This window comes from Lytechinus pictus, chromosome 14, assembly GCF_037042905.1.
Source record: "Lytechinus pictus isolate F3 Inbred chromosome 14, Lp3.0, whole genome shotgun sequence".
Taxonomy (NCBI): Eukaryota; Metazoa; Echinodermata; class Echinoidea; order Temnopleuroida; family Toxopneustidae; genus Lytechinus; species Lytechinus pictus.
The window spans coordinates 8,353,008-8,368,593 of NC_087258.1; positions in this window are offsets into that span (position 1 = coordinate 8,353,008).

Sequence of the window (15,586 nt, forward strand, 5' to 3'; positions counted from 1 at the left end):
CTTCGACTAAAAGCATCAAATGAGCATTATTGCTGATTATCCTGGAACACCATACACAGGCTGGTACTTATAAGCTCACATAATGTTGAATTGACACCGGGGGGGGGGGGTTAATCATCAATATTTTTTGTTCGACAAGTTGTAAGATTTGACAACTTTCCTTCATTTTGATTGGCTGAGAAGAACTTTTATTCTGGTCACTGCAGGATAAAAATAATAGAACTTGTCGGATAAAACGTCCGACAAGTTCTTCCATGAAACGCTCCACTGGGGAGCAGTTCACGGAAAGGCTTATCGGACGTTTCATCCGACATTTCCCTAAGTTACAATGCTTCTCAGCCAATCAAAACCAACGAAAGTTGTTCGATCTAACATCTTGGCGGACAAAATATAATAAAGTAATGAAACGTTTCCAAGATGACACGGTAAGAATCACGCGCACAAAGTTGGTCTCTGTAGTAGTTTTGACTAGTTGGAGACTCTCCAGCAGTGGCGGACCGTGACCCGGAGGAGACAAAGCATTGGAGGGGCACATCATTGTTCACAAACAATACAGTGCCCCTCCAATCATTGTCTCCTCCGGGTCACGGTCCACCACTGCTCTCCAGTGCATTCCAGTGACATCGACGGTATTCTATTTTATCTATTTATTCATTAAAAAATATTTATACAGGATAAAAAGATGAGTTGAATTGCTTTTTTACTTCAATGTCCTAATTAAACAAGATTAAAAAACATATCAAGTTACAATATCATGATGCAAACTACATATGAATATTTAAAACAGCAGTATCCACACTCTGATGACAAAGTGAAAATTCAACACTGTAGAAACCTAAACAGCGACGGCACCTTGATTCAAGTTAAAATTTCATTTAGAAAAAAAAGAGCTCTCCAAAAGGGCAGCCACTCCACAAGCACCTAAAGCGCCAAAGCAGCTACCCATCCTCCAGAGTGTATGACAGTAGATATTTATACACAAAGTTTGCAGGTCTATCAATTACTTAGCTACTAAAATATGACAATGAAATACTGTAAATAATTATATTAAGACACTAATAAAAGTGAAATTCAGTTCAAATTAGTTAAGTGACCACGGGAAGACAATCTGCTACCACCAGCCCCACCTTTCGCAAGCAACCGAGAATTCATAACTCGGACCAGTCCCTGCCCCACATATCGCAGATGTGGGAGAGAAAAGACACAATATTTAACAACGTCATTCATTTCACGGTAGGTCGAACAAGAACCATTCACCACAACAATCATTCGGAAAAAACCTATGAAACATAATGCGGCGAAATGCAGTCAAGCCAAACATCATGAAAATCAGTAAGTTCGATCATCAAAGAAAATGTCATGCACGACATTTTACAACACACGTACTCTGAAACAGAGCTCACATACCAAAATCATACTTATCAGGAAATTAAAACATCCACTACATCGCAGAAAGAAAGAAAACAGAGCGAAATGAAGATAAAAAAAGGATGTACAGATAAAAAAGAGAAAAAAAACAGAAGATAATAAAAACTTACTACAAAATAAAGAAAGACGAAAAAAGATGGAAATCAAGAAAGGATACAAGAAATGAGACAAAGAAAGAGTAAAGATAAAAAAGATAGAAATAAAGAAGAGGGTAGTAATGAAGAAAAATAAGAAACAGAGTGAAAGAAAGAGGAGTAGAAAGAGAAAATAAGAAAGTGAGAAAGAAAAAAAAGAGAACAACCGTGAAAAAACTTATTGATTATCATTTCTAATGCCAACACGAAAACTAATCGAGATGTAAAAATGAGAGACATCATTAACTTCGACAACTCCATTGAAAAAATAATGTTTTGATCTGTCTGCATTTTGTGGGCTATTGCTGTAACCTTGCATCAAAATGAAAAGAAATTCTAATAACCTGTTATCAAGACATCTGATTGCGATTCAGAAATATTCTGTAATCTTGAAATAGGTGTTAAAAATCTTCGTCCTTAAAAATGATTTGAGTAACGATTACAAAGTTGCTTTAATGGGAAAATACACAAATATATTTTAATCATGATCATAATCAAAATCTTAAGTTTGATTTACAGACATTCGTGGAAATATAAATATATTAAAAGGATAGCCAGTTGCTGTATATATGAGTCGATGAAATGACACTTATTTACGTACAGTCTTACAAATCACACCTGAATTGTTATCCCTACATCGTGATCCGATGTGCTGCTCTTAAAACTGAGGCGATGTCAGGATATTTTGAAAGCCTGGTGCATGGTGGTTGTGGTGATGGGGGGGGGGGGAGGGCGATGACCCAGAAGAGTGTGTTCTTAATATAGAAAAATATGAGTATTGCATGGTGGTATTGAAAAGTCAAAGAAGGAAACCCTTATCTTATCTTCCTTTTCTCACCTGTCCTTTCCCCCACTCTTTTCCCACTCCTTAGAAAATGGGGGGGGGGTGTTGGTAGCAGTCCGGCCCCTCTGTGAATGATCATCTCTAAGATTAGTACAACGGTTGCTTTTATCCTAACATTTAAAATACATACACAACCGTTAATCGTTCATGTACACAGCGCCTATTTGAACAAGCATTTCTTTTAAAAGAGGGGGGGTTGGGGGGAGGGGTACGTTAAATAGCATTTTTGTAATAGCTAAGGTTGCAATCATTAGGAAAACTCTTTCTGAGTCCTTTTTTGAAGGGGGGGTGGTGGTTGGCATCAGTTGCATGAACGAAACTCCTGTCATTTTATCATGTTATAAACTGAGAATAATACATGCTCTTTGATTCCAATCAAGAACATTAATCAATCTTTAAAAAACCCAGACGTGTGCACAAAGTAACTCATGTTTCGCTGATAAGCCTATACTCAACGTATATATTATGTTTATTCAGTTTCAATTGTCACTCAGATTTTTGAATGATTCTCGCTGGGGGCAAACATTTCTTATCAATGAGCCAGGGGCGGCGGTACGTGATTTCGTTGGGGGGGCAAAGCCAAAAAAGGCCACTATGTCAAAATTGACATTTTGGTGCACAAGGATATTTTCACCATGACATTATCATTTCTGTGAAGAAGCTGTGTGTTTTGTAGTAATTAAGTTGAGCAAAGTTTTTTTAGGTGATTTTTTATTGATAAGATACTGTAAATATTTCCGCGAGCGAGCGGTTTGGAAAAACTTTCAAAGCTGAAGTTGTAAAATCCGCTTTTTGTTTGGTCAGTTATGGCGCTGATTACTGATAAAAGGGCATCCTTGTAAGATTTTATGAGCGAGAATCAGGAGCTTAAACTTTTGAACATTCCATGTCATAAGCCATTAAAAGTAAACATTCCGAGCAGTTTTTGTAATCATGAAAAAGATGTGTATATATCTAAAGAATTAACGCAAGATGAAATTGTTATTACACTGACCAGAAAAGGAACATGTGAAAGACTGCACTTAAGCCCCTTTCACAATTGACGTACGACCATTGCGACCTTTTGGTCGCGCGACAGGCTGCAACAGGCATCAATCGCTAGTCATCTCATAAGATCGCACAGAGGCTTTCACAGTTGCAACAGCTGTCGTACAACAAAAGCAACCAGTAAACCCCTTGCACGGATAAGTCCCATTGTGTTCGTGCGAGTGGTCGTGCGATCACATGCGAGTGTTGCACGAGGGATTGCGAGTGGTTTCATATCAGTCTCAATAGCTGCACGACTGATTGCATAGTCGTGAGCGTCGATGTGAGACAATGCGATTGCTCGTACGTTTGAATGAAACCAATGCGAGTGTTCGTGTAATTGATGTGGGGTATAGACCAATTCGATCTCAGAGCAATGTAAAGCCCCTTTCACAATTGACGTACGACCATTTTCAACCTTTTGGTCGTGCGACAGGCTGCAACAGGGATCAATCGCTAGTCATCTCATAAGGTCGCACAGAGGCTTTCACAAATGCAACAGCTGTCGTACAACAAAAACAACCAGTAAACCCCGTTGCATGAGTAAGTCGCATATGCTCTTATTGTGCTCGTGCGATCACCTGCGAGTGTTGAACGAGGGATTGTGAGTGGAACGGTCACATATATGCGAATGCAACGGTAGTGCAATGATGTAAGCCGTTGCGATCGGTATTGCAGCAGTCTTATGGCCTATGTATTATCGCACCCAGTCGCAAGACTGGTCTCTGTACATGTAGGTCGCTAGCACATGTGCAAGTGTTGTACGACCTCCAGTCGACTAAATGCGACTACTAATATTGTGCCACCTCTCGCATCAAGCCGTACAACATTGAACAACACTCACATGATGATCTCCAGAACGATGGTACGATCTGATGCGAGTGAATCGATCGTATTTGATCGCGTTTGGATTTTGAAATCTTCAAAGTTCAGATGCGACCAGTCACAATCACCTCGAGTTCATGCGATCGTCTACAACGACTGCGAGTGCTCGCAAGACACCAAGAGATCGATCGTGCAACAACATAAAAAAATTGTTGCAGGCGGTCGTAAACAGGTCGTACGTCAATTGTGAAAGGGGCTTTTAATTAGTGACTCACGAATAGGAGAAATATCTCACCAATCGAATAATACAAGGGCAAAGCACGAGCTGAAAATTTGTGATATTCGAACCTGAAAACTGGACAATTTAAGCACATTTTGTAACCATGAACAGTATGAGTACCTTAATAAACAATAATTGATGCAAGCGCGAAACACCTGCCAAAAGAGTGTGATATTCCAACCTGAAAACTGGACATTTTATGCATTTTTGTAACCATGAACAGGACGAGTATACCTTACTAAACAATAATTGATGCGAGCACAAAGCGCCAACCGAAAAATCTGTGATTTTCTAACCTAAAATGTATTATGTTTTACTTCAAAAAGGGTAGTTCTTTTTTTAAAAAGGGCACATTTGATTTTGAGTTAAGGGCATTTTTTATTTTGAAAAAAGGGCATTCCCCCAAGGGAATAGGGGGGCAAGTGCCCCTGCCCCCGGTTCCCGCCGCCCCTGAATGAAACGGTACATGATCATGTCATGCTTCTGTAATTTGATCGACTATGATCATGACTATTCGCGTATAACGAGTCTCCTGATTTTTAATGTACACGTCGTGGATTGTTTTCGCAATTACATCAATTCCGATTGTAATGGTTCGGTCAAAAATAGCATTGAGAACTGCTACGAACGCCATACGATCGATTTTGAGACTATTTCGTATGTTTTTCTCAAGAACGCCATACAAAACCAGCGTTCGCAGACCGTTCGTATGTTCGAAGCTTGGTCGCTGGTCATGTCGAAGATTTTTTTAAAACGTCGTACGAAACCCTCTCACACGAACGTCGTTTGAACATCGCAAGAACTACGCAATATTCTATAGGGACGAGAGAAAATTCTAGAAGCCTAATTAAAGCCCCTTTCACAATTGATGTACGACCACTTGCCACCTTTTGGTCGTGCGACAGGCTGCAACAGGCATCAATTGCCAGTCATCTCATAATATCGCACAGAGGCTTTCACAGTTGCAACAGCTGTCGTACAACAAAAACAACCAGTAAAACCCGTTGCACGAGTAAGTCGCTTATGATCCTATTGTGCTCGTGCGATCACATGCGAGTGCTGCACGAGGGATTGCGAGGGGAACGGTCGCACACAACGGTAGTGCAATGTTGTAAGCCGTTGCGATCGGTCTTGCAACAGTGTTATGGCCCATCATATTATCGCACCCAGTCAAGTGTTGTACGACCTCCAGTCGAGTAAATGCGACTACTTAGTTGTGCCACCTCTCGCACCAAGTCGTGCAACGTTGAACAACACTCCCACGATGATCGCCCGACCGATGGTACGACCCCGGATACGAGCTGATGCGAGTGAATCGGTCGTATTTGATCGCGTTCGGATTTTGAACATGTTCAAAGTTCAGATGTGACCAGTCACGACCACCTCGAGTTCGTGCGACCGTCTACAACGACTGCGAGTGATCGCAAGTCACCAAGAGATCGATCGTGCAACAGCAGGAAAAAACTGTTGCAGGCGGTCGTACACTGGTCGGATGTCAATTGTGAAAGGGGCTGTACGGTCGCATACATGCGAATGCAACGGTAGTGGAATGTTGTAAGCCGTAATTTCGATCGGTCTTGCAACAGTCTTATATTATCTCACCCAGTCGCAAGACTGGTCTCTGTAGGTATCTAGCGCATGTGCAAGTGTTGTACAACCTCCAGTCGACTAAATGCGACTATACGTAGTTGTGTCACCTCTCGCACCAAGTCGTACAACGTTGAACAACACTCACACGATGATCGCCCGACCGATGGTACGACCTGATGCGAGTAAATCAATCGTATTTGATCGCGTTTGGATTTTGAACATGTTCAAATTCAGATGCGACCAGTCACGACCACCTCCGACCACCTCAAATTCGTGCGTTCGTCTACAACCACTGCGAGTGCTCGCAAGACACCAAGAGATCGATCGTGCAACAACAAGAAAAAACTGTTGCAGGTGGTCGTAAACAGGTCGTACGTCAATTGTGATAGGGGCTTAAGGTGTGCGGTGGCCTTAAGCCCCTTTCACAATTGACGTCCGACCAGTTTACGACCGCCTGCAACAGTTTTTTCTTGGTGTCTTGCGAGCACTCGCAGTCGTTGTAGACGGTCGCACGAACTCGAGGTGGTCGTGACTGGTCACATCTTAACTTTGAACATGTTCAAAATCCGAACGCGATCAAATACGATCGATTCACTCGCATCAGGCCGTACCCGGGGTCGTACCATCGGTCGGGCGATCATCGTGCGAGTGTTGTTCAACGTTGTACGACTTGGTGCGAGAGGTGGCACAACTAAGTAGTCGCATTTACTTGACTGGAGGTCGTACAACACTTGCACATGTGCAAGCGACCTACATGTACAGAGACCTGTCTTGCGACTGATTGCGATGATAATATGGGCCATAAGACTGTTGCAAGACCGATCGTAACGGCTTACAACATTGCACTACCGATTCATTCGCATGTATGCGACCGTTCCACTCGCAATCCCTCGTGCAACACTCGCATGTGATCGCACGAGCACAATAAGAGTATATGCGACTTACTCGTGCAACGGGGTTTACTGGTTGTTTTGTTGTACGACAGCTGTTGCAACTGTGAAAGCCTCTGTTCGATCTTATGAGATGACTAGCGATTGATGCCTGTTGCAGCCTGTCGCACGACCAAAAGGTCGCAAATGGTCGTACGTCAATTGTGAAAGGGGCTTTACGACTGTTCGCGATCCGATTTTGGAACAAATCGCATTCTACTCATTTTCTGAAAATGTTAATGGAACATATCATTTTATTTGAGGTTAAAATTAATTGAAAGAATACTAATATAACCATTTTGAAAGATTGCAAGCTTTTATTTTGGAGTAAAAGCCAAATTAGTTTCAAATCGTAGCCAATCGTACGACTGCTATGACGTCATTACGACTAGATATTTTATTCGCTTTTATTCTAAGAAGGATGATAGCATAGTCAAAGATTTGAACATAGGTATTCGTACGATGATTTAGAACATTACACAGTAAGATATTCCAAGTCTCAATTTTAGCATAAAATTCTACTACATTTTATTCTAAAATCGGGTCGCAGACCAATCGTAAGGTGTGCGATCGCCCTTAGATTCTTATGATGATCGTAAGAACGATTTGAGTTGTTCATAGTAGGCTCTTATGGCGTTCGTTAGAACGTCTTACAAGTACGGCGCTCTTACGAACGACTCTTGACGTACGTTTGTAAGGCGTTGACAATGGACTTTTAATGCGATATACAATTTATGCAGCTTCTGAGTAAAATATTCTTACGAATGACTTTTTACGAGTGTTGTGAGTTGCACGTACGTCCATCTTGCGAAAACAGAAAAGGTAAGATGGCCGTAAGTTAGCCAAAAAAAATACAATTACACCCGTTGCATGACGTGAGTATAATCATGGACCGTAGCTTCCATGAGTGTATCGACCCGGTGTACACTGCAACAATTCCGGTGTTGATTTAACACCAGCCCGGAATCTATATATGTCCACACCAGATAAGTGTTAAACAACACCAGTTTCGTTTTGGTATAACACCAGAAAGGTGTTTATACAACACCAACTAGTATTGAAACAGCATCGGTTTGATTCCGAACTGGTGTTGTTTCAAAACTTCTCTGGTGTGGACATATATAGATTCCGGGCTGGTGTTAAATCAACACCGGACTTTTTGCAGTGTGCTAGGTGAGTTCATGTTCAAGATAAAAATTGTCCATTGACAACAAGCTGTGCTGAGGGGCGGCGTCACCAAGGGGGGATGGGCAGTTGCCCCTGCCCCTTGTGTTTTTTAAAGTAGTGAATAAATGGGAAATATAAAGGAAGAAAGACGGGAGAAGAGCACGCATGCTTTACTTTGATACAAATTGAATTGTACATTCAATCAAAGAATATCTCCTGATTATCTAAGCGTTATTATACACCGCATAAAAAAGATAGCGAATACTTAATGATTAATTATACAGGTGTTGTGTTCATGGCGTGTTCTCATATTAAATTGACGATCTTTAAGGTGTAAAGGTTTTTCTGACTAAAGCCAGGGTTACACCAAAACCGAATTCTCCCGAATAAATTCGGACCGACTCTAGCCGAATTGGGCATGATTCGGATGGTTTCGGTGGATTCTAATGTTCCCGAATCCTTCCTGAATTTTCTCGCATGAATTCGCGGAGGGAGACCCCACCCGAATTTTATTTATTTATTTATTAGAATATATTTATGCAGGTACAAAAGATCTGCATAAAACTGTTTTTCATCAATGACCTGATGAAAACGTGTATTCGGATGAATTCGCAGCTAATTCGGTTCCGGTGTAGCCCTAACTGTACTCGGCTTGTTCAAGTTCTTATAGTGAATATCATAACAATGTGCATGCCACCATCACAGGGGCGGATCCAGTGTATTTTGGAACCAGATATGAATAACATATGTTGCGTTTGGTGAACTGAAAGGGGGCTATTATAGTATGTGTAGGGTGTAGAATTTGTGGCGCACATGGGGTGGGGGTGATGGTTTTGAACATGTCCAAATCCTTTATGCGTGGATATCTTATCAATCATAAAAGAGGTCAATGGATACACAGGCTTTTTGGTTTTGTTTTGTGTTCAAATTGTGCTTATTTCATGGATTGTATTGTGGTTGATAATGGGCGTTTTTTTAGAGAGAGGTCGTGGTTTGAAGCTATGTTAGGATGCTGAGGATAAGATCAGGTTTCACTGCCCATGTTCATCATTGATTAAAGAGCAGAGAACGTTTGGCTGGAAAAAGGACAGTTGTTGATCAGAAAATTTGGGTGGTGATAGGATGAATTGCCCATACAAGGAATACATCTTTCCACCTTGTGTTTTTTTAGATTGGAAGTGAATGTTGGGGTAGTGTACTCACTTTAGTTGGAGATGTTTATATGTGGATGTGTCCGAAGTCCCACCTTGCCTGCTAAGTGCTAAGTTAGTGGTGGGCGCATGGGCGAGGATCGGCCGAGGCAGGTGCGCGCGCCTGCCCAATCGCCTAGCCCTAGCTTAAACAAATTCCAATCTTATCAACTAGAAACTTTCACTACAGGATAATTTTTGACCGCTTTTTCTGGTAGTGATATCAGATTTTCACGATATTAAGTACTTTCTGAGATATACGACCGTCCACGAAATTTGGTCACGCGCGAAGTAAGGTCACACGACCATACTTTTTACTTACCCATCACCCTGAATAATACGGCGAACAATGTCAATGATGACCCACCACATTTGCGATATGCAGTGTGACGTGCACATATGTGATCGATGTACTCAATATAGCTGTGTATTATTTTCCGTATATTTCCGAATAAAAAACGTGTACGATGATCAAAACGAACAAGATAATTCTCAAATCGGAAAGTACCCGAGAGCAACAAAACCTCTGTACCCGGGGGACATTGTTTACACTATGAGAAAACCTACTAAAAACAACAACGCCTGAGTATTCATTGAAAATAAAGAATAATGAATTAGTTGCTATTGATACCCATAATTTTGTACGCACAGATACGGAGCCCGCCAGGTGACATGAAGGAGAAAAAATTTTCCGTACATTATTTCGTTCCCACGAAATACTATTTCGTGGCCACGCAATATTATTTCGTTCCCACGCAATACTATTTCGTTCTCACGAAATACTATTTCGTGGCCACGCAATATTATTTCGTTCCCTCGAAATACTATTTCGTGGCCACGCAATATTATTTCGTTCCCTCGAAATACTATTTCGTTCCCACGAAATAATATTTCGTGGCCACGAAATAGTATTTCGAGGGAACGAAATAATATTGCGTGGCCACGAAATAGTATTTCGAGGGAACGAAATAATATTGCGTGGCCACGAAATAGTTTCGTGGGAACGAAATAACATTGCGTGGGAACGAAATGATATTGCGTGGGAACGAAATAGTATTTCGTGGGAACGAAATAATATTGCGTGGGAACGAAATATTATTTCGTGGGAACGAAATAACATTGCGTGGGAACGAAATAATATTGCGTGGCCACGAAATAGTATTGCGTGGGAACGAAATAATATTGCGTGGCCACGAAAAATAGTATTTCGTGGGAACGAAATAATATTGCGTGGCCACGAAATAGTATTGCGTGGGAACGAAATAATATTGCGTGGCCACGAAAAATAGTATTTCGTGGGAACGAAATAATATTGCGTGGCCTCGAAATAGTATTGCGTGGGAACGAAATAATATTGCGTGGCCACGAAATAGTATTTCGAGGGAACGAAATAATATTGCGTGGCCACGAAAAATTGTATTTCGTGGGAACGAAATAATATTGCGTGGCCACGAAATAGTATTGCGTGGGAACGAAATAATATTGCGTGGCCACGAAATAGTATTGCGTGGGAACGAAATAATATTGCGTGGCCACGAAATAGTATTTCGAGGGAACGAAATAATATTGCGTGGCCACGAAATAGTATTTCGAGGGAACGAAATAATGTACGGAGAATTTTTTCTCCTCATGTCACCTGGCGGGCTCCGTACACAGATATCGCCCGACGATGAAACTTAAACCGGCTTTACGAGTTTTATTGGACAATCATGTTGTGCATCTTTGAAAGGAAGTGGCTACCCCCGAACGTATTATGGTACAGGGGTAAAAAAACGTCATCAATCACGTGACATAATACAAAACCGTATTTTATTTGTAATCAGTTTCAACTTTTTTAATTTCAAATCAGTGATATGTAAGTTAAACCATTAAGTGTTGTATCCATGTATTTCCCCCAAAAAATGAAAAATGCCAACGTAAAAAACGAGCGTTATTTAGTGACGACAAAGATTCTGTTAACGAAAGTATATGAAATGTTCCGAAAAAGCTTAAGATGTGAAGAGCACCGCACACGGCGTTCAAGGAACAGGGCGTCCAGGATTTTCCAAGGGGGGGGCATTTTGTTCAGAAAAGGTCTTCAATCCCCATTTATTTGCGGGAAAATTTGACAAGCAAAAAAAAAAGGTCTACAGTTTCGTATTTAGGAAATTTTCCGCTAAGAAATATATTTTTATGGCTTTCAAGGGGGGGGGGCGAACTGGCCGGTGCGTGTGCTCCTATCCGGATCCGCCAATGCATTGTCGTTTTCGTTTTATAACTGATGATCATCATCTCAACGACAGGATGTTCATTGAAAATTTCCTCTCGAATATACCTTCTGTTCCCCAGCACCCGCACTTCCTCACTATTCTGTCGGATGAAGCTATTTCTTAAAATATTCTCGTCTTTTTCAACTGCGGGGATTTGCGAAGACAATGCAGACAAAAAATATTGAATTTCCCGTTTTCATAACCGCTAGAATTTCTATCAGGAAATAAATAAGATAAAGATAATATCAAGAGTATTCCATGGTGTGAAGATCGTCGCGATATATTTGAAAAGCAGTAAAAGTGATAGTGATAAGAAAGACTCCCTCCTAAGAAGGCATTTGAATAGATAAGATTCTTTTCAAAAATGTCTCAAATATACTTAATATTTTGCCTTCATTTAACATAGAATAGATCACACGCGAGTCAGAAAAGTGCAATTGCTTTTAAGCGGAGGGTTTAAGTATACATCACCCTATATCATTCTTGTTCTGTTGAAACAAGTTTGAAGAAACCATTTCTTAAAAAAAAAAAAAAAAAAACGCTATCGTATTCTTATTAATAACTGGAAATCAAAAAGAAAACCCACATATAGCTGTAAAATAACAACAAATAAATTACTTTCACTTCAGCAGTTTCTGTGATTTTTTTCACTAATTACTAATTCCACAGTAACAACAGTGAAACCGACTCCAAACGCGACCAATCCTGCGGCATTGGAAATAACGTATTATATACCTTTAAACAATCTGGAGTCGGTTTCACCGGTAAGATTAGGGCATTTTAGCAATCACTTCACAAGCGCTCTCTATAACGCAGATAATATTTTGTCAAACGCCCTTCATAACAAAGCAGCCTTTGTCGAAAATCGGTGAATCAAAACAGCAGTTTCGCCGTCCTGGGCTTTGGACAAGCGACATATTTGCATTTCTTGTCCGGTCCAAATATTAAGACGATGTGTTGTCCCTGACCATTAACTTTCAAAAATGACCTCTAATCTGTCCATTGGGATTTGACTTGCATTTTCAAAGTAAGTGGTGCGTTGTAGAAAGAGTCTGCGAAGTTGATGATATAGGCATTTTCTTGGGACGACGCTTGCAACCGGTTTAGGGCACATGAGAGTAATTCAAACGCGCGCAAAGCATGCCGGACAGGCGTAAGTAAAGATCACATGACTTTATTGATTAAAATAATTCGTTAAAAATAGGCAAAATATTTGTATATCAAAATATAAATTATAGAAACAATGTCATGTTCATACTCTTTCATAATTAAGGCCTTTGGGGAGGCTAGACTGCATTTTTGTATATCATTTTAATTATTATTACCCACAATGCAGTTCGAGTTTTTCTGGCAATGAACTGGCCGAAATTATGGTTAGTCTTATTTTAGGCCATTTAATTTTTGATTGAGCTGGACAAGTACCCGATTGACATATCAAGCCTTAATGTACTGTTAAGTGTGACTAATGTCAGTGAATTAAAGCAAAATCTATCGAAGGGTTGATTTTTGATGATTTTTTAAGGGGTTTGATTTAACACGTGAGTGAATGGGGGTCTGTAATACTCATGTGTGCCCTATAGAGCGACTACACTTCTACACTGTCGTTGCTATGGCTGAGCGTCGTCTGCTAGAAATCAGTGGTGAGAATGCTTCAAACAGTTTTAAACAAAGTGATGGGTTATGTTTAACAACAGTTGATAAGTATATAACTCGGTATTTAGTGCAGTTATCGCTTACTATGCTGAAATGACGCTTTCAAATGCATGTTCAATGCTTTATCATTTATCATGCAGAAGTCTACTGCCAATAGTAGATCAGATCTGGTTGGTTTTAAGAGCGCGGAATGAAATAAGTTGGGATTTCAAAATGATAAATAACTACTAATTATCATCAAGGATTCCTATTTTCAATGTTTAGACCACCCCCAGAAAGAAAGAAGAAACATTAAGATACATAAACTTGTCTCAGTCAGATGTTATACATCATAGATTGCGCGCTTGAATACAATTCACTTCTTTGAAAGCTACGGGGGGCTGAGTTGGAGTACATATCCCATCCTCCTTGCTTGTAAGCAGGGCGGGGTTGATGGTATATATCTATAGCAGCCCCCCCCCCCTCCTTCTCCAACTTGTGAGTTATAATGAGGAAGAGAGGCGATATGAGCACAAGAAATGCTTACACTCTTTGTTATCAATTTTCCATTTTCTTTTATTTACTTTGTTTATTTTTATGCAAACACAAATGTAATAAATCACTTTGAACAAAATTAAACATGTTAACAAGAAGTTGTAACGCCACACATTATATATTTTAACCCATTGATGGACGTCAAACAAGTAGAACTAGTAGCTGCAATACCATGGGAAGCGCACAAAATATGTGAATGGAACACTGTATTTTTACATAAAATGAAGGGCGTCTAATGAGACGTTTTCTTTTCCTTTAAGACGTTTAGTCAGATTAGGTATTGAATGCAAGGTATCAATCTCTTCAAGAGAGCCCACTCTTTCTTTTGAGACCAACATTTTCAACTTTTCTTCCTTTGACCCTCAGTTTAGAGGACGAGGAGTGCAGAGACCGCCATTTTGAACTTTTGAACAAATCACGGTGAGGTCACCCGCACTCCGACCACCACCGCTCCGTGAACGCGGACTGTCATCACAAACCGACAGTAGCAACTGCACTGCAAAAACTCCGGTGTTGATTTAACACCAGCCCGGAATCTATATATGTCCACACCAGAAAATGTTAAACAACACCGGTTTTGGTATTAGTCTATAACACCAGATAGGTGTTTATACAACACCAACTAGTTTTAAAACAGCATCGGTTTGATTCCAAACTGGTGTTGCTTCAATACTTCTCTGATGTGGACATATATACTGTAGATTCCGAGCTGGTGTTAAATCAACACCGGAGGTTTTGCAGTGGGTCATTATTATTATCATTATTTTGATAAAGACTAAAGATCACATTATTGTCAATTCTGCAAAAAATGATAAAACATTGTATTATTCATACCATAAAATACGTGAGAAACATGACCTCTCTCATTTTTGTTGAGCATATGTAACTCATTTATTAAGAATAAGCGATTTATTTATAAATTCATTGTTATAAAAGCTATCATTATTGGATGTACTTTTATAAAAATTGCCTCCCTCCTACGAAAAGGTGAATGAGCGTAATTATTGTTTGATTGTAATAATTCGAGGTTGAAAACAAATTATTCTTATTGTTAAAGGTACACGTAACGACATTTCAAAAAAGATAATGGACTAATGTCCATGCCATTTAATTTCGGCCTTGAGAAATAGTTGGATGAACCAAAGAAACACAATGTTTGAACTCTGCTCATGCGCATACAAGCCTACATGATATAACATACTCAAGGTCGTGTCATATTACAGACACAGTCATATGAACAGTTAGATGACAATAATGATGAATAATATCATTAAAGGTTCAAGTCAGGAACTTAGACACTTTCGTCATAATTTCATAACCAATCATTCTAGTCTGATACATGTTATAAGGAAATGCTTCTCAAACGAGACTCACAAAGTCATTCTAATTCAGAAAAAGTACTGTGAATAACATGCAATATGCCCTTTAGAGCTCATAATTATGCCTCATTTCGTCAGAAACGTATCCTTATTAGAATATTTGCCTTTGTGTTTTACTATGATATGTATTTTTCTCGATATAATTGCAAAGCGCATATATTATAGAGAAACATTCTGTTTATTATGCGCTATATAAGTGATGTATTATTATTATTATCATTATTACCATTGAAGTCAGTAACCAGTACCGCTTAAAACTATTTCAATATCGATTTACTAGTATCAGGTAGATATGAATAGTACAACTAAAATAAATTTATAGGAAATAATTATTTGCATTCATGTATTACTAGAAAGT